This window comes from Chrysemys picta, chromosome 1 (assembly GCF_011386835.1).
Source record: "Chrysemys picta bellii isolate R12L10 chromosome 1, ASM1138683v2, whole genome shotgun sequence".
In the NCBI taxonomy this organism is placed as follows: Eukaryota; Metazoa; Chordata; order Testudines; family Emydidae; genus Chrysemys; species Chrysemys picta.
Genome location: NC_088791.1, coordinates 9,836,396 through 9,854,812, shown reverse-complemented (window position 1 = coordinate 9,854,812; position 18,417 = coordinate 9,836,396). Strand labels below are relative to the sequence as shown.

At 49.4% G+C, this 18,417-nt stretch overlaps 1 protein-coding gene across 9 annotated transcripts in view; it reads right to left on the bottom strand.

Annotated features, from left to right (window-relative positions):
• PLXNA4 (plexin A4) overlaps positions 1 to 18,417 on the bottom strand; it is a 658,514-nt gene that overhangs the window by 598,944 nt on the left and 41,153 nt on the right. The window contains exon 2 of one of the 9 annotated variants that reach the window (XM_042843226.2): positions 783 to 1,151. The exons of the other annotated variants lie outside the window; for them this stretch is intronic. The gene's annotated coding sequence lies outside the window, so the exon portion shown is untranslated. The remainder of the gene's footprint in view (positions 1 to 782; positions 1,152 to 18,417) is intronic. 9 annotated transcript variants of the gene reach the window in all.

Here is an 18,417-nt window from a genome sequence, read left to right as displayed (position 1 = left end):
AACCACACACCCCTGAACTTTAGGCTGTTCAAAGCCTGGGTCAGACTGTCACAAAGTGCCCCTTCTCTCTTTATAAGGAGCAGAAGCAAAGCACCTTTGGAACCCATCTCAAAGGGCTAGGCTCTGCCACCCCTACTCATGCGGAGTTGTTCCACTGATATAAATGGTGTTAATTATGAAACAAGGGTGGTGAGAGCTGGTGCCAAGGATTGTAAGTGGCAAGGTGAACACAGCAGGATTTTTGGATCCCAGAGAGTTGAAGGTGCGGCTAAGGCAATTAGAACCACTGGGCTAGATCCACACCAAGTCTGAATCCACTAACATCAATGGTACTACAAAGAGGGGGGAGGGATAGCTCAGTGGTTTGAGCATGGGCTTGCTGAACCTAGGGTTGTGAGTTCAATCCTTGAGGGGGCCATTTAGGGATCTGGGACAAAAATCTGTCTGGGGATTGGCCCTGCTTTGAGCAAGGGGCTGGACTAGATGACCTCCTGAGGTCCCTTCCAATCCTGATATTCTACAATTTACATCAGCTGAGGGTCTGGCCTATCTTCTTGTGACTTGGAAGCTGATCAGATCTGACCAGGAAGCCACATGGCAGGAAGAAATCTGGCATCACACAGTCACTTTTCAGAGTATTTACACAATTCGGATCTACGCACAAATCTCACAAAGGACAGTTGCATTTCTCTACGCCTTTCCCCCCAGCTTTAATTTCCCAGCTGCTGCATTTGACACATGCCGGGCAGAGGTCATGCTGAGTTTACTTGAGGCATGTTTACTTTGTCCTGCTTTGGCCTTCTGGTCCAACAGATATTTTGAAAATCAAGTTTACGCAACAAAGTTCAAGAGACTCCCTCTCTCTCTCTCATCAGTGAGAAACTGTTCTCTCTGCACCCGGCCAGTCACACAGGGCTGTAAGCAGGGCTTTTAATAATCTTTATTATGATGGATAGAATGGCGATGGGATGAGTTGTCCCTGTGCAGCGATTCCTCTTCAGCTCCTGTCTCAAGGGTGGACTCTTTCTAAGGAGAAAGCCGGATCCAGTGTTCTGAAATGTCACATGGTGCCCCCGAAAACTAGTTCTGGTCACTTGTGAGTTACGATCTGTGTTTCTAATGGCTGCCTAGCCACCGGGGTGATTGGAGCACTAGAAATACATAAGGAGAAAAGAGTCTTTTAAGAGAAGTTTTTATTACTTTTTCCCACTCTCTCAGCCCTGCAAAGTAAGGAAACAGGTTCTATGGTGGCTCATGGGTCAAGCATCACACTGTTAACCAAGGCCCCAATCCTGCAGTGAGGTCTACCTCTATAGAGCTCATTCTTGGGTCAGGGAGCTATGATCCAAACACAAAGGAAAATTCATACCATGGTAGCAGCTAGGCAAGCCGACTGAAAACAACTTGGCTACACGGGGTTACGGAGAACACACGCCAGCCGGTAGAATCTTGGGGGCATAAGCCAGAAAGAACCCAGCTTGACGTTCAGATGCCACAAATACTTGTTACAGAGTATAAAGCACTTCAAAATAGCAAGTCTTCACATACAGAGAGAAGTCTGACAAGTGTCTGCCCTGCCAATCACTGAACAAGACACAGCCCCTGGCCTGAGATGTTCATCATCTAAACAGATCGGGTGGGGCCGAAATACACTGGCAGACTGGCCTGGGGGAGGTTCTGCCTTAGAGGTTTGGTTGGTTTCTTTATTGCAGTGCGAGGGGCAGGCAAGGCTTAGCGATTTGAGAGATTCATAAAAGAAAGGAGTGTTGACACAGGTGAACACCTGATGTCCTGCGATAGGCACAAGGACACCATAGCTGAAAGTACTCAGGAGATATAGGGTCTATTCCCAACTCTGCCACTGAGCTGCTGCATGACCTTGGGAACATCCCTTCACCTCTCTGTTTCTCCTCCCACCCTTTGTCTTGTCCCCTTAGACTGTTAGTTCTTCAGGACATAGACTGTCTGTTACCATGTGTATATACAGCATCAGGCACAATGGGGACCCGATCTCTGTTGGAGCCTCTGGGTGCTACAGTCATTGTTTGGGTTTATTAAAAAAAAAAAAAGTCTGTTTGTCACAGCATAGGGCAGAGACATGGATGCCTGTAATTAGTTATTTACTGAGCAGAGAATGGGCAGCGTTCCTGCTACATCTTAGAGGAGGCACCAGAGAGAAAGAGAGGTGTTGTGTATCTCAAAATGCTTATCACCCACATCGAGGGATGGTGAAATTACAGCCACTGGGAAGACTGAAACAATACAATGCAGTAAGAATACCCAGCTTGTCACTCCCCACGGCCTGAAAGAGACTGATTAGAAAACAAATAAACATGGAAACAAAAGATAAGAAGGGAGCAGAAAATGAGACCTGGCATTCAGGGTTTAATCTATTCCAGTGGTTCTCAAACTGTGGGACCCCAAAGTGGGTCTCGACCCCATTTTAATGGGGTCGCCAGGGCTGGCTAAGACTTGCTAGGGCCTGGGCCTGAAGCCCAAGCCCCACTGCCTGGGGCTGAGTCTGAAGCCCGAGGGCTTCAGCCCTGGACGGCGGCGCTCAGGTTACAGGCCTCCTGCCTGGGGCTGAAGCCCTTGGGCTTCAGCTTTGCCCCCCCACCCCACCCAGGGCAATGCGGCTCAGGCGGACTCAAGCTTTGGTCCTCCCTTCTGGGGTCATATAGTAATTTTTGTTGCCAGAAGGGGGTCGCGGTGCAATGAAGTTTGAGAACCCCTGCTCTATTTGCTTACCGGGGAAAACAAAAATACCCAGAGCCCAAGTCAGCCTCGTGCAGAGATCTACAGTGCAGCCTGCACTTAAGGATTTGATTAAGCGTGAAGGGGTGGCCTGTGGAGACTTCATGTCCCAGCATGCAATGCCCTATCTTGATCCAAGTTGACCATCAAGATAGATTAGTGCATGCTGGGACCTGTAGTCTACATTGAAAAAAATATGCAAATTACAGGCACTGTATCTCAAGTTACTGGGTGCTCCTCAGCTGAGACACTGAGATGCAGTATTGAGTGATCACATCTGTGCTGCCTGGGTATCCACACAGCACTGAGCAATCCCCCCAAAGCTCTGTCCCAGCATGCACTGGGCTCAATGGAAAATCTGAGAGGAGTTCTCTATGCTTCTTCACCCCCACGGGATTTTGGAGCAAGTGGGGTAGGGGGCAGATTGCCTCTTCCACGGAAAACTCTCCATGGTGCCCCTTGCAGAGCCTCTTGGGCAGCATCCCCTCAGAGGCTGCAGCCAATCCAGTGCAGGGACAGCCAGGGCCGACGAGAGGGGTGGGGATGCCGGTACAAATTACTGGGGCCCGGCAGTCCGGAAGGGGGCCCGGCTTCCCCCCATTGCCCTGTTTAGCCGGTCCACCCTTGCTGGGGGGCCCGAAAAAATTTTTCACCGGGGCCCAAACCCGCTCTCGGCAGCCCTGAGGACAGCTGCCTGGACATACTGCTCTGCTGGCCTGACCTACCTCTGCGTGCCCCACTCACATCAGAGCAAAGGGGACACTGCGAGATCAGCAGCACCAACAGCTCACAGTATTTCCTGGATGACACCACGAGACAGAGCAGCCAGCCCCTCTGCCACACCCCCTAAGCCCATATGGTCCTGATCCTGCAGAACCTCCGGGAGCTTCATGGGGTGCCAGAGAAGGGAGGAGAGGAAGATATCGCTCTCCCTTTCTGCACCCCAAAGGGGAGCTGCGCCAGAGCAGAGGTTACATTGTACATCAAAATGGCGCCTGGGAACCTAGGAATTGCCAGACTGGACCAGACCCAAGGTCCAACTAGTGCAGTGTCTTATCGCCGTCAAAGACCAGGACCCGCTGCTTTGGAGGAAGGTGGATGAACCCCACAGTAGCAGAAGCAGGACAATCTGCCCCCCACATTCAGCCTCATCCTGGTTAGAGGATACCATTAGGCCCTTCCTCAGGAATCTCTAGTGGGCGATTCCAAAGACAGGACAGCGTGCAGCCCTCTGGGAAGAGGTCAGCGCATCCCATGGTGATGGCAAAGTTTAGGTGCGGTGGGGCTACATGCAACACACGTGATATTCGAACTACAAACACAAGGATCGCATGGCATGTTAAGCTCATCCTCAAAACGAAGCAAGTTTCAATGGGAAAAATGAAACAAGCTCCTTTTTGTCCAAGGAAGGAGAAGGGTGGATTCGAAAGCAGTTAGTACACAGCGGGGGCAGGGGGTTGGCACGTGAATCTGGAGCAGTGCACAGGGTGGGGTGAGTGCCAAGCCAAAGCAGCGGGAGAATTCGGGTTTGGATTCGGATTCAGCAGCACCAAGGTCACACAAAAGGCTGGACTCACTTCACAAGCTGCGGCAGGGGCTCTGATCTAAAGCAGTCCGTGCTGGAGCCCGACCCTGATTTCCCCTGACCGCTATTGTAAACCCTGCCATGAATCTCTGTCCCGCCACAGCTGGAGCATCCCCCTGGAGTAAACACAGGAGATTAACCATTCCTCCTTTTGTGACACGCACCCGCTTCTGGTATGAACAGGTGGAAAACGGATGAGATCAACGGATCGTGATTATAGTCCCATCCAACCGCAGAGATTGCGAAAGCTCAGCTGTGAGATTTGGACCCCTTGGGGCTGGTCCTCTGCCAGAACAATCACTGAAGATATTCCAGCTGCACTGGGCCAAGACAGACCCCTTTGGGTTCAGGATCAACTAGGTGCCAAAATCAAAGGACAGGTTTGAATCTAGGATATGAATGAGACACCATCCCCCAACCATAAGAGTTAGGGGGTTTCACATCCAACAACTCCAGCCCCCCAACTGGTGTCTGATTAGAGAGAGTCAGGTCTCCGGCTGTGACACAGAGCCTGACCAGAGCGATCCGGCGAGTTCTCTCCAAGCCTGTGCCCAGTTCTGCTAGGAGATGCCTGCCGTACGGGTTTAGCAGTTAATGAAGCCCAGCACTAATCTGGCAGTGTATTCCAACTGTTTACTTTTGCTCCACTCATGCACAGCTATTCATTTCCCGGGACACGGGAGGCCGGACACGTCTGCTGACTAGGCAGGCTCCCAGCAACAGAGTCGCTGTGAAGCAATTCAGCACCAAGTACAGCTACACAATCCCTTTAATCTCAGCTAAACATTTTCCTGGCTTCTTTTAATAAACCCTGATTACCATGGACAGAGGCTTTTCTTTGGAAACTTGCATAGAGCGAGAACTCATACAAGGACATTGTCAACAACACCCCAACAAAGACCGGCTTCTAACTTCAGCTAAATCCTTCCTCCCTGAACTTGCAGTCTGTTTGTTGCCTGATGGAAATTGAAGGCAGTTCTCTCTTTGAGGGGATCCCACTTTACAGCATCTTTTCTCTTGAGCCTGTGGCAAAAAACACATCCCAGCAAAACCTGCAGCTTGTCCTAAATAGAGAGCTTAGCTTCTGCAGTAGGTTACTCCCGAGGCATTTAAAGCACCATGATGTTCATGGATCTCAAAGGCTATTCTGTTTGGGTTCTTGGATGGTGCCCATCACCTCAGTATCTGAGCCCTCTCCAGAGGTCATCATTGAGTGTGCTTCTTTCCTTCTCCAAAGGGGGAAAGTTGTATGCAGACTTTATTTGTATTTTTCCATTTGTGAATGACGCGCTCTGGGTTTCTATCAGCGAAGGCAGGTCAAAGCAGTGCACTTCATGCTTGGAAGGGAAAGCTGTCAGGTTTGGAGTGGTCCTGCGACCCTCAGGGAATGTGCTCCCCAAAGACTACAGCAAAAAAAATACAACACCTATGGTGTCCTAGCAGTACGAATGGAAACTATGGTGACCAGAGAAGGATGGTCTAGTGCAGCAGTTCTCAACGCGTGGGCCATGTTAGCACACAGCTGTGTGCTAAAGGCCGCAGGGCCCGTGTGGCTGGGGTCCGGGGCTGCCCTGCCACGGCAGGGTCCGGGGCTGCCTGGGCTGCCCTTCCCTTCTCTGCCCCGCGCGGCAGGGGCCAGGGCACCGGGGCTGTGCTGCCTTGCCACACAGCAGGATCCAGGGCTGCCCTGCTGCCCAGCCCTGCAGTGGGGTCTGCTCCTGGCCCCACTCTGTGGAGGGGTCTCTGGGCGAGGGCAGGCGCTGGGCATAGGGGTCTGAGAGGAGGCTTGAGGGGGCCACAGGGGTTCTCAACCTGCAGCCCAAGTAACACATTGTGGGCTGCATGTGTGGCCCACAATGATAAATAGGTTAAGAACCACTGGTCTAGTGCTTCAGGCACTAACCCACAACTGGAAGACCTAGGTTCAATTCCTTGCTCTGCTACATACTTCCTCTATGACCTTGGGCAAGTCATTCTGACTGTACCTCACTTCCCTAGCTCACAGGGGTGTTGTGAGAATAAATGCATTGAAAACGGTCAGAAGCTCAGATATCACACTAATGTGGGCCCCATAGGTACCTAAGGTAGAATAGCCTTGCACCACCAAAGTAGGTTGTTAGCTCAAATCCTGCCTGGGTTGGTGGTGACTAAAACGTTGACTATCTTGGTGGCTTGTTCTCGGTACCTTTTGGGAAACAAGTTCAGTTGCAGAGATGAGTGGCAGCATGGTGGTTAAAGTATAGAACCGCAAGCTGGATTCTACTCCAGGCTCTGCCACCGACACACTATGAGCCATTGGGCAAGTCACCTCCCATCTCTGGATCTCCCTTCCATGAAATGGCGAGATAGTTGTCTGCAGTGAGGATCTCTAAGAACCGTGTAGCCACTAATCAGTGACGCCTCACAACAGCCTTATGAGGTACTGCACATAAGAACATAAGAATGGCCATACTGTGTCAGACCAAAGGTCCTGCCAGCCCAATATCCTGTCTGCCAACAGTGGCCAATGCCAGGTGCCCCAGAGGGAGTGAACCTAACAGGCAATGATCAAGTGATCTCTCTCCTGCCATCCATCTCCACCCTCTGACAAACAGAGGCTAGGGACACCATTCCTTACCCCTCCTGGCTAATAGTCATTAATGGACTTAACCGCCATGAATTTATCTAGTTCTCTTTTAAACCCTGTTATAGTCCTAGCCTTCACAACCTCCTCAGGCAAGGAGAGTCAACCTGTGGAACTCTTAGAGATCCGCACTGGGAAGGTAGGGAGGAGAGAGATTAATAGGTGTATTATGGTCATGCCTAGGGTCCCAGATCAAGATGGGGGCCTTGTACAAAGTAACAGATCATCACAATTCCTGCCCCAAAGAAATGACAGTCTAAGGGCCTGTCTATATGAACAGTTAGTCTGCAGCAAGCTGACATGCAAATCTCTCTTGCACCGTCCCTGCCGTGCACCTAACTGTCCTTGTTGACCCTGCTGCCACGCACTAAAAATTCTCTAGAGGACTTTGATCTACACCACTTTGAAACAGGAGTAGCTCAAAGCGTGCTAGGGAATGTTTAGTGCATGGCAGAAGGGCCCACACAGACAGTTAGTACACAACAGGCTTTCACAGGATTTCCGTCCCAGCCAAAGCAGTTCAGATAAGCATCCAAACCGAGCACCTTAGCCTTTCGGAGCACGGAACAGCACTTCCTAGACACCACTGCTCTCCCAGCAATGGCAAGGAAGCCGAACGTGAGGCTCTGACTCAGAAAACCTACCGCCTCTCCATGACTCAGCAAGCAGCTCTTTTCATGCTGGCTCGGGCTGGTAGACAAGGTTGCCGTTGCAGTCTAGTGCCGGTGGGCGGATGTTTTCCCCCTTTGTAATTTTAGTAAGATCAGGAAGTCACAAGTCTCTAGCAGACGTCTATACTCATGTAATCGGCGAGTGAGCCAAACCCCGTAACACACAAACCAGATTTCAGCTGCCTGCCTGAAATCCTGGCAGAGAGAAACCAAGTAAGTAAGTCCATAACCACAGAGACTTTGTGGTCATCAGCTATTCCACTCCATGCAGCTACAAGGGGAACTCAAATCATACACTCAATGAAACAAGTCCCTACTGCCTGAGCTATCGGAGAAACCCCACGAGCTGTGGTAGCCTTGGGCCTTACATCTAGAGTGGGGAAAACTGCATGCAAAAAAATCAGGGGAGCCTTCCTTGTCTTCCAGGTCTGGGGTTTCACTGCAGATTCAGAAAACAGAGAAGGCGAGGCCAGAGAAGTCTGGCCCAGCTCAGAACTGAATATGCATTTGGGGACCTCCCAGTTTAATCCCATTTTGTTCACGAAACCTCCTCCCCACTCAGCACCACTGACGGCCTCTGCTCAGGGGATGCCTGCTCCCTGATTACCCCTGACATTTAATGGAGCTAGTGATGGAGATGCATTGGCAGAGGCAAAAGATTGCAGGATAGGAGCAGCACTGGGGAACATTGATAAAGCTGAGTTTAGGGCCAAGGACTGGTATAATCAGAGGCACTAGCAGAGCAAGGAAGAGGGGATTCACTCAGCACTGGAATAGCAGGCAGGGTGGAAGGTCACCCACAGCACAACCAGCCAATCTATTTTTACCACTGTAGAGTATAAAGAGGCTCCAACTGAAATCAGGATCCCATTAGGGCACAGACGGTTTCTCATTATATATATCCACCCATACCGTTCTTAACACCAAGAACTTACTGTGTTAAATAGACAAAAACAGACAACAGGTGGGAGAAAGGATGCATTATTATCCCCATTTTACAGATGGGAACTGCGGCAGAGAGACTAAGTGACTTGACCAAGGTAACACAGGGAAGTCTGTGGCAGAGGTGAGAAACTGAACCCACATCTCCTGAGTCCTAGTCCAGTGCATTAACTACCAGACCAAAGCCCGACTTAGCCTAGAGATGGTTTCCAATTATCTCTGAAGCATCAGTTATGGGGCACGATGATCTGACAGGACCAATGGCCTGATCTGATACCGCAGATTCACTGGCCCCATGTTTCTATATGAGGCAAAAGAGTCGTGGAGGAAAGAGTGCTGTGTTATAAAGAAGGGGTAGTTGAACCATCCCAAGTCTTCACACAGAACTTGAACTCAGCATACAAAGATTGCCATTAAAAAGTCAAAATTCTGCTCTTCTAAATGTAGGTAAGGTGACCAGATGTCCCGTTTTTATAGGGACAGTCCTGTTTTTTGGGACTTTTTCCTTATATAGGCACCTATTACCCCCACCCCCTGTCCCGTTTTTTCCACAGTCACTATTTAGTCACCCTAAATGTAGGGAAATGCCAAGGACATCTCAGAAAACACTCGGTGGTAACCATAGGTGCTGGAACGAGGGGTGGGGGAGGTGCTGCTGCACCCCCTTGACTTGAAGTGGTTTCCATTATATTCAGGGTTTACAGTTTGGTTCAATGGCTCTCAGCACCCCCACTATACACATTGTTCCAGCACCCCTGGTGGTAATTACTGGTAAATGCTGACTTTTTAAATGGTAGCCACTACATCTGAGATTAGAAAAAGTTTAGCATCTCCTTGTGCTTGCTTTATTTTCACAGCATTGCCTAGTTCTGACCAGGATTGGGACCCGGAATGCAAAAATGTTGCCGGATACGCTGGTGTGTGATATTTCCGTCATCACTGGACACACCATACATTTCGTGGTAAGTCGCATCCTATTATTTTTGTCACCCTGCTTTCTCTGCCCCAATCCACTTGTTCGTCTCATCCACCTGCCACAGGTTGTCATTTAGACTGTAAACTCTTTGGAGAAGGGACTGTCATTTTCTGTGTTTGTACAGCCCCTAGCGCAACGGAGCTCTGACCTGACTGGGGTCAAGGCATTATTACAGATTAAATGTTAAATGAAAGGTTGTTCCAAACTCCAGCCCAATTTTGCAGCTCTAATAGAACTGCGCAGGAATGAACGAAATTATGGCTTAGGAAAGATATACTAAAAAAAAAAATAGCATCATGGCATTAAACAAAATAGTTCTTGCCAAATTATAGCAAAGTTGGCCCTCATCTGAGGCCTTGGGATAAAATCCCAGAGAGCAGGACATCAGAGGCCAAAGCAAACAAGAGATGGCACGTTTCGAGGAATTTTCCTCAGGGCATGTTTGATAAAAACCTCTCCTCAGATTTTCCCTTCAGTTGGGTTTTGTCACAATTAACCTCAAAGGCAATGCAGCTGTCACCCAAGACGCAGGAGAAATGAGGTGAGTAAAGTGTAATGGAGAGCGCTGTACTTGTGCTGGCAGAGGCTTCCTGCTAGGAAGCAATTCTGAGCCAGGCAGTGGCAAGGGTGATTGACTCTAAGTGGTCTTCGGATAGCCATAATAAAGCCTATTTGGGCAGCTCAGATAAGTAGGGACTCAACGGTTTTACTCTGTTCACAGGTATTTAGGGGGAGAAGGCGGACGTGGCTTGATACGTTTAATGCCCAACACTACACTATCGTTACCCCATTTCACAGAAGGAAGGGAGGATGGAAGGCAGAGGTTGTAGTAACCAGCCCCAGGACACGGCCGGTGGAGCAGCTGGGTTCCCCCCAAACAGGTGGCGACAATCTCATTGAAAGTTCCCTTCTCTGACAAACCATTAAGTCATCAAACCAAAAGGTAAAGAACAAACCCAGCTGCAGCTCAGAGTTTGAATGCCAATGGGGAGTTATTCTTACTGGCCTGGACAGCGCTTACACCGAGGTTACAGACCCCAGGTCCTATGTTCTGGTCTCGGGATACTAATGGAAGTTTAAGACTATACCATAATCCATGCACACATACAACACAGCTGAATTAAAGTTGCACAGACAATCTTAACCCTGGTATATCCTAACCTTTCTTTGAGTGTTTGATGTTGGAACGTGAATATACAGACGGACACACACACAGTTATATATATCCTGTATGCATAGGACACCCTCCCCAACCTGGTTTTTAAGGACAATACCCTGTCCTCCTTCAAACCTCTATTCAAGACCAATTTTTCCTGCGATGCCTACAAGAAATTGCCAACTGATAATAGCCAAAAACAGGACAAGACGGTGTGGAAGCAGAGAAAGAACTGACAGGAAGGGGATGCAATGCATGACAGTTCGTTAGCAAGAGTAAGGCTAACTGTAACCCTAATAACGCGAGATTTGTAGAAGCGAGGATTGTGTGAGGCGAGTGGGAAAGAACTGTGAGAGAAGTTGTTGCGACCTTGTGTGGATAATGTGTAGAAAATATTGTATGTAGACTAGAGTCAAAACGAGTGAGAAAAATAAGATATCAAGATGGCCTACGTATAAACAAAATGCAGCTGTTGCTCATTATTGTCTGTAATGAAAGGTATAAAGGTTTGCTGTAATTGTTTACCTGGAGAGAGACCTGTTTAGCTCTCTCCCTCTACGCAATTGTTAGAGAAAATAAAAGTATCTGACTTGCTGTACCCAAACAAAGAGTGAGAACTCTGTTATTCTCTGACAACGGGATGGCTGATATTGGGGGAGGAGGGGGGTTATTAGCTTTTGAAACACATAAATGATTTGGAAGCCTCAGGTTGTGCGGAGCTAGTCTACGTGTGTGTGTTACTGTTAGCCTGGCTCCCCATTGTTGGTTATACCTACTTGTTGCATCTTGTGTTGAATTAGGCTCTTGTCTCTTCCTAAGTGTTTGTGCAGCACCCGGCACAATGGGGCCCTGAGCCTGATGGCACATTTGGACTCTACCCCGGTTAAAATAATACATTTGTGTGTGTTACAGTATCAGCTGGGGCCTCCAGGGGTTAACGCCTCCTTGCTAAGCACCGTACAAACAGATAGTGAGAGACAGACTTTGCCTCCCAGATCTTACAATCTAAAAGGGACAAAGAGGGAAAAGTGACTTGTCCAGAGTTCTACGGCAGGGTGTGGCCCAGTGGGGAGCAGCATACTGATTGCCAGGCAAGCAGGGCCGGCTCCAGGCACCAGCTTCTCAAGCAGGTGCTTGGGGCGGCCGCTTGGCAGAGGGGCGGCAGGTCCAGGTATTCGGTGGCAATTCGGCGGACGGTCCCTCACTCCGGCTCGGAGTGAAGGACCTCCCACCGAATTGCCGCCGCAGATCGCGATCGCGGCTTTTTTTTTTTTTTTTTTGGTTGGGGCGGCCAAAACCCTGGAGCCGGCCCTGCGGGCAAGTGCCCCATCCACGCGACTACTCTCCCAGTTGTGCATTATATACGCCACTCTCTCATCACAGATCTCCCGCCTATTCAGTGCCACGTATTATAATCTCCTTCCTGCACGTTTTATAAACATGCTCATTCCGATGGCTCCCGGGGTTATAAATTCACATAAAAAAACCCACCTTACCCCGCCCACCCCATAACTACTTTGCCAACGCCAGCAGAATAGGCACATTACACACTCGAGCTCCATTGTTGAGAACACTTGAAATAGTTCAGTGGTCATTGCATTCAATTTAGAGTCTGAATAGATGCTTCCAAGGCATCCTGACGTGATAAGGTGCCGAGAGGCCTGGGGCTCGCGCTGCAGCTCCACCGGGGGTCGCCTCGTCCGACTGTTCTGCCACTGAAGCTTTCTTGGATTTAAATGTGCCCTTCCTCACACAAGCAAACATTTAAATGAGTGGCTGTCGGGACTGCCTCACTATGCCACGCTCCAGGCAGCTTGGTGCGCTGCAAAGCACATCTGTGGAGAGTGGATTCTCCCTCCTTTCATAAATACCCTCTGCGGTTAGATCCTCAGACATCAATAGGAGCTGCAGGTGCTCAGAGCGTCTCAGAATCTGGCCCTTTGTTTGCACATACAGTCGTTTGCTGCTATCAATAATCATTCTAGAACAGCCACAACGAGGGTGAGGTAATTGCTTAGCTGCTCACAGGATTAGCTTTGCTAAGGGGACGGGTATAACACAGACCAACCCAAACCAGGACTGCTAACCCAAGCCCCTTCAGATTTCAAGTGAAAGGGAGGGTTCTGGGCTTGAATCTCAGGATCCAAGATAATTCATTAGTTCAGATCTGGGTCAGCGGCACCAGAACAAAGTTGCTTATTTTCCGGTTCTGGTTCAGGTGCAACCAAAATGTCACCACCGAACACAAGCCTGATCCAGATCCAAACACCATCTGGTTTACCCACAGCCTGAAGGGCAGCTGTGTGTGAAGTGCGGGATATTTGGAAGTGGGGGGCGGGGGGATGTTAGAATTGTGTCTGCTCATCTACAGAATCAGGGGTGCAGGAACAATGTGTATAGTACAGGTGCTGAGAGCCATTGAACCAAACTGCAAATCCTGTATATGATGGAAACCACTTCAAGCCAGTGGGTGCGGCACCTATGCATAGAATCCTCGAAATTAGAGGTGGGATGCTAGATACCATGGTGATGGGCACATTAGACAGGCCATCAGAGGGATGTACAGAAAGAAAACTACCAAGTCATCTATTCCATGTGCACCATTGTTCCTCGCAGTATATTTAGTGCAGAATTACTCTTTGCTGCGTCCCATCACTTTGATCTCTCACTTTCCCCCTTTTTCGCAAAGTGGGGATAGTAGACACTTCACCTACCTCACGGGAGTGTGGGATTCTGTAGCTACTGCTTGGAAAGTGCTTTGAAGATGCAGAACATTATAAAATTGCCAAATGCTGTAACAAGCCAGCTATATCTATCGATATCTAACTATCTATCGAGAGAGAGAGTGTGTGTGTGTGCACACACTTGTACCACTGCCCTCTGCGGGTTGCAATCAGAACTGATTAACCTTTCATCATAAGCTCCCTACTGCTGACAGAGATTCTCCTTTAGCTCAAGCCCTAGGGTGCCTTTGTTTAGGGGCAGGAGAATTCAAGTTCGATTCCTGCCATTGCTGTGAAGTTCCGCGGAGCCAGGATATGCAGCTTAGTGACACCTGTGGAGTCTTAGGTGGCCGTGGCTGGATTAGCGTATTATCTGCCAAACACCAGGACGGGGAGGACGTCTGAAAGAGCTCTGCAGTTTGCTCTCGTTTCAAAAGTTAACCCCGTAAGACTCACGCTTAGGCTGCAAGGTGTTGGGGCTGAAAATCCAGTACCTGTTCCTGAAAGCAGGACTGCTTAATTGACTACGGCACTGGCTGGAACGGTGCTGTGACACCGGGCAGCTTCACAGAGAACATCTCCCCACAAATGCTGCCTCCTTACTAGTTTTAAAAAATAAACGTAATCACCAAAACAAATGTAAAGCTAAAAAATAGAACCATGGAGTCCTCTGCAGAGCAACCCGGGGTCCTGCTGCCTTGCTCCTCACTGTCAAAAAGATATAGACCAGTGTTACAAAGTTAGATCGAACGGCGGCGGTCATACAGACCATATCGTTGGGTCATCCAAGCCCACATCCCAGCTCCTACCATGTGGTATGCTATTGGCCCAAACTCAGATCTCCCCCTTGCTCCAAAAGCACATGCCCCTACCACTCACGCAAAGGGAGACTCCCCATTAGCTGTCTGCATATAGGAGCTATGGCACACACAGTTAAGCATTTAATTACAAAAAGTGATGATATGGGATCAAAACCGTAAAATACACAGGTGCAAGAGTTTCTCTGCAGTACAATGAACGAACAGTAAGAAGACAATTGTCCATGGTGCATATTGTTGATCATACTACCCCTGCCCTTGGCCCCACCAAATTAGCTCCCTTCAGCTAGAAAAGTTCTCTTATTGGGTAGAGAAAGTTCCCTCTCTTATTGGCCACAGGAAACAAGGTAACATTCCATTGATGGTTTGTTTGGTCTGACCCCTCATACTCTGCATCCACACTTCCAGCACACCTCACCCCCGAAGGGACTTGAAAGGTAAAGCAGAGGAGGCCTATGTGATGTGGATTGGTTATGTGAAAATTCATCTCTTCTGATAAATCTGCACTCGCTTGATCATCCTGCCTTCCACGCCCCCCCATGTCGCACAGCTGGCTCCTGAACGGAGAAAAGAGATATAAGGAAGCAATGGCCAAGGTGCCCAAAAGGGAGTTGGGGTGCCTCCGCTTGGGGTCCCTGAAAAGGGCTTGCTTTGCAGACAATGCTGAGCGCCCGCCCACCCGCCCTCTGCAAATCAAGCTCAAAGGGTCCCCAAAATGATTAGTTGCTTTTGAAAATCTTGGGCGCTAGCTCTTGCAGGGCAGGGTTTGCCAATGGAAGCCATGTTGGTGAACACTGGTGACAGGACCAGTTCAAAGGGAAGCAGAGGGGAGAGAGCGCGTGCAAGTTTAGTTGGTGCACCAGCGCCTTTTAGTCCCCATATTCGCCTTTAGTTGCGTGGTGGCATGGCTCAATGAACGGGCGAAGGCCAGGGCACTGGGTTTGTCTCTACAAAACAGCTGGGGGGGGGGCAATTCCCAGCGTGGGTAGATACACACATGTTAGCTCTGCTTCAGCGAGAGCCTAAGAATACAGCGTGGCCAGGGCGGCATGAACTATCCACCCCAGTACAATTCTGCCTGACCCCCTCTGTACATACTCGGGCAGCTACCCCATGCTCTACCACAGCCATGCTGCTGGTTTTCGGCACTAGCTCGCGCAGAGATAGTGCCTATCTGTCTACCTGAGCTGGGAATTACACCTCCCAGTGGCTGCACAGCTGTCCCAGAGCACCAGTGCAAGGGGGGGGAGGGGGAAGAGTAGCTTGACTGATGTTAACCCTTTGTTCCCTGGAGAGCTGGTTCAGGGTAAGGGTTATAAACTGGCTGCTTGGGGCTTTCCGAAAGGTTGGAGACAGGGCCATAAAGCTGGGTTGAACTCCAGGCTAAAGTTGCTTGTTACAGGCCTTCTCCTCAGAGATAAACCCCCTGCTGACTGCCTCCGTCCTGGCTTTCTGCTCACTTATCCCCCAACCATCTTGCAAGAGCTGGTACGCAGCCTGAATCCAGGGGAATTTCTTTACATAAAAATAAAAAACCGTTTCTCTGTAATCCTGGAAGTCCAAATGCAGCAAAGTGGATGGCACAGTGTTTGGGAGAATGTGAGGGATCCTTGTCAATCCCCTCCAGAAGTATCTACGCTACAAAAGGCAGATTAGGAACCCAAGAATAAGGAATTGACCTCTAAAAGAGACAACAAGCTCTGAGCACAGAGCAACACGTCCGACAGTTTCAAATATGCTCTCCCAACCCCGAGCTCCTGAGTGGGGGGATTTTTCCATGCTTAAGAACATACAGTTGTTGCAATAACCTTCTGCGTTAGCCACAGCAACGGCCAGACTCTGGGAAGAGGCTAATTATGGGTGGCATAGTAAGACATCCAATAAGACTGCACAGGAGAGAACAAGACAGCCGCACACAAAGCAGGGTCTGCAGACTTTTTGTCTATTGTAATACGGAACCTTTTGAGCAACTCAGATTACAAAAGAAATGGGGGGAGGCAGGGGCAGTTTGGAAAAGCTTTTTATTCCAGCTTTAAATTACATTCGTTTCTAAGGAACTTCTTCCTTGTGGGCCAGGATTGCTTGCTGGACCCCCCCCCGTGCAAGTGAAAAAGCGGGTGGGACATACCCTCTTGCACGCCAGCTCACGGGACTCACCCATGTAGCAGCATGGAGTCGGGGAGAGAGCAACCTCTGGCCTCGTCTACACTTAAAACGTAGGTCAGTATAGTTACTGCGCTCAGGAGACTGAAAAACCCACTCCGCGAGTGGCTATGCTCCCTAACCCCTGGCATAGACTCAGCTAGGTTGAGGGAAGAATTCGTCCATCGGCCTAGCTATGGTTGCTTGGAGAGGTGGGGTTACTACAGAAAAAACCCTTCCATTGCTGTAGTCTGTGTCGGGGTTACAGCTGTAGCTGGTGCACCATGGGGTGGCTACTAACACTCAGGTGGGAGGGGAGTGCGTGGGATCTTGGCTAAACCCATCCAAAGCACAAGCCAGCTAGGGCAGGGAAAATAACCTGCCTGAGGTCTAGGGCTGGCATGGAATACTTCCCCCGCCCAGAGCACCTTGGAAGAAATGGGGAGGAGGGGAGATGAATGCGTCACAATCTGGGTCAACACAACTAACCGCTGCCACTAATTTAGGGGCTTCTGGCAAAACTGAGACCTGAAGATTTTCCTCAGACACAAGAGGGTGGGAAGGAGAGGAACAGGGAACTCCTGGTAGCAAGACTCTCCTACCAGTTCTCCCCACACCTCAGACCCCCCGTGAGACACCCTGGAGATGGGTGTCCTTTGAATGACCGTGTCACCCTCTAAATGACACGGCTGCAAAGGAACTACAGAGTCACGGCAGATACTGGGAAGGGTGTAAAATGAAGAGCTAGGACCCCTTCCCCCAAAGCGTGGGTCAGGACAGGACAGGCTCTTTATCCGAAATTTTAAAAAAATAAAAGGGGACCCAAACAAACAGATACAGATATATGCCAACTGCAAACACACACACACACACACACACACACACACTTGAATTCATCTCAAAGGCTGAGGGCTGCCGGGTGTCAGCCGTGGAGATGTGCCAATGACAGCAATTCTTGACAGCCCTTAATAACACCACTTACAGAAGCTGGTGCGGGAGGGGCTGGGGGGGTGGAGGATTCTATTAGAGGCTGGTTCTTAATCAATCTCAGCATCCATGCCAAAATGGGTTACAATCAAGCGCTGATGGCTACATAATTGCACTCCATGCTTTGGACCTGTTATTCTAACAGCCAACAGAGGGCACAACAGGGAAAGCAAACTAGGCTCTCTAAATTGGGGAGGGTCCCATCGCTCAAAGGGTATTTGGGATATCGGGAAGCGCTGTTTTCTGGATGTTGTAGACTTCAGAGAACAGCTTAAATGTACTCTGACTTGTGCGTGATGTTTTCACATCCCCCTATGTTGAGCTCTAACGCACCTTGTACTCTCTTGCAGCATCTGTGTTTTTAACTCTTCCTTTGTATCAGGACTGGTCCAGGAGGCAAAGTCACCCACCGCTCAGTGGCAGATGGGGATAGGGAGGAAACATGCCTAGTGCCAGAGCAGGGGAGTAGGAGTCAGTGTTCCTAGATTCGATTCCTGGCTCTGCAGTTGATTCAAGATGTGATCCTGAGCAAGCCACTTAACTCTCTGTGCCTCAGTTTCCCTATAACTATACTCCCTACCCACGCCTGGAAATGTTGTGAGGCTCACTTACTAAGTGTAGAGTGTTGCAAGCGCCTCCCATGAAATGTGCTACAGAAGTGCCGTGTGTTATGATTATTTACTTCAAGCTCAGAAAGTACCTATTTCAAATACCACCACCTGGAGTGGCTGAAAAATCAGGCATGCAAAGTACAGAGACTGTGCACTGAAGCAGAAATGGAAATTGACTTGATAGATGCTTCCCCCTTCTAATGGATAATACTTACCTAATTATGCCTGTTTGCTATTTCCTTTTCCTGATCTCTTTGCGAAATTATGTATATAAAACCTAGTCTTAAAGTTGCTATTTTCCTTCAGATTCGTCCCTTGGAGCCATTTGTCCAGTGAAATAGAGCTAAGGAGACAATTCCCTTGGTCGGGGGATGGGGGGGGGGGAGAATAGATTTGGTTTTTGACATGCATTCTCTTCGCTTTTCTTTC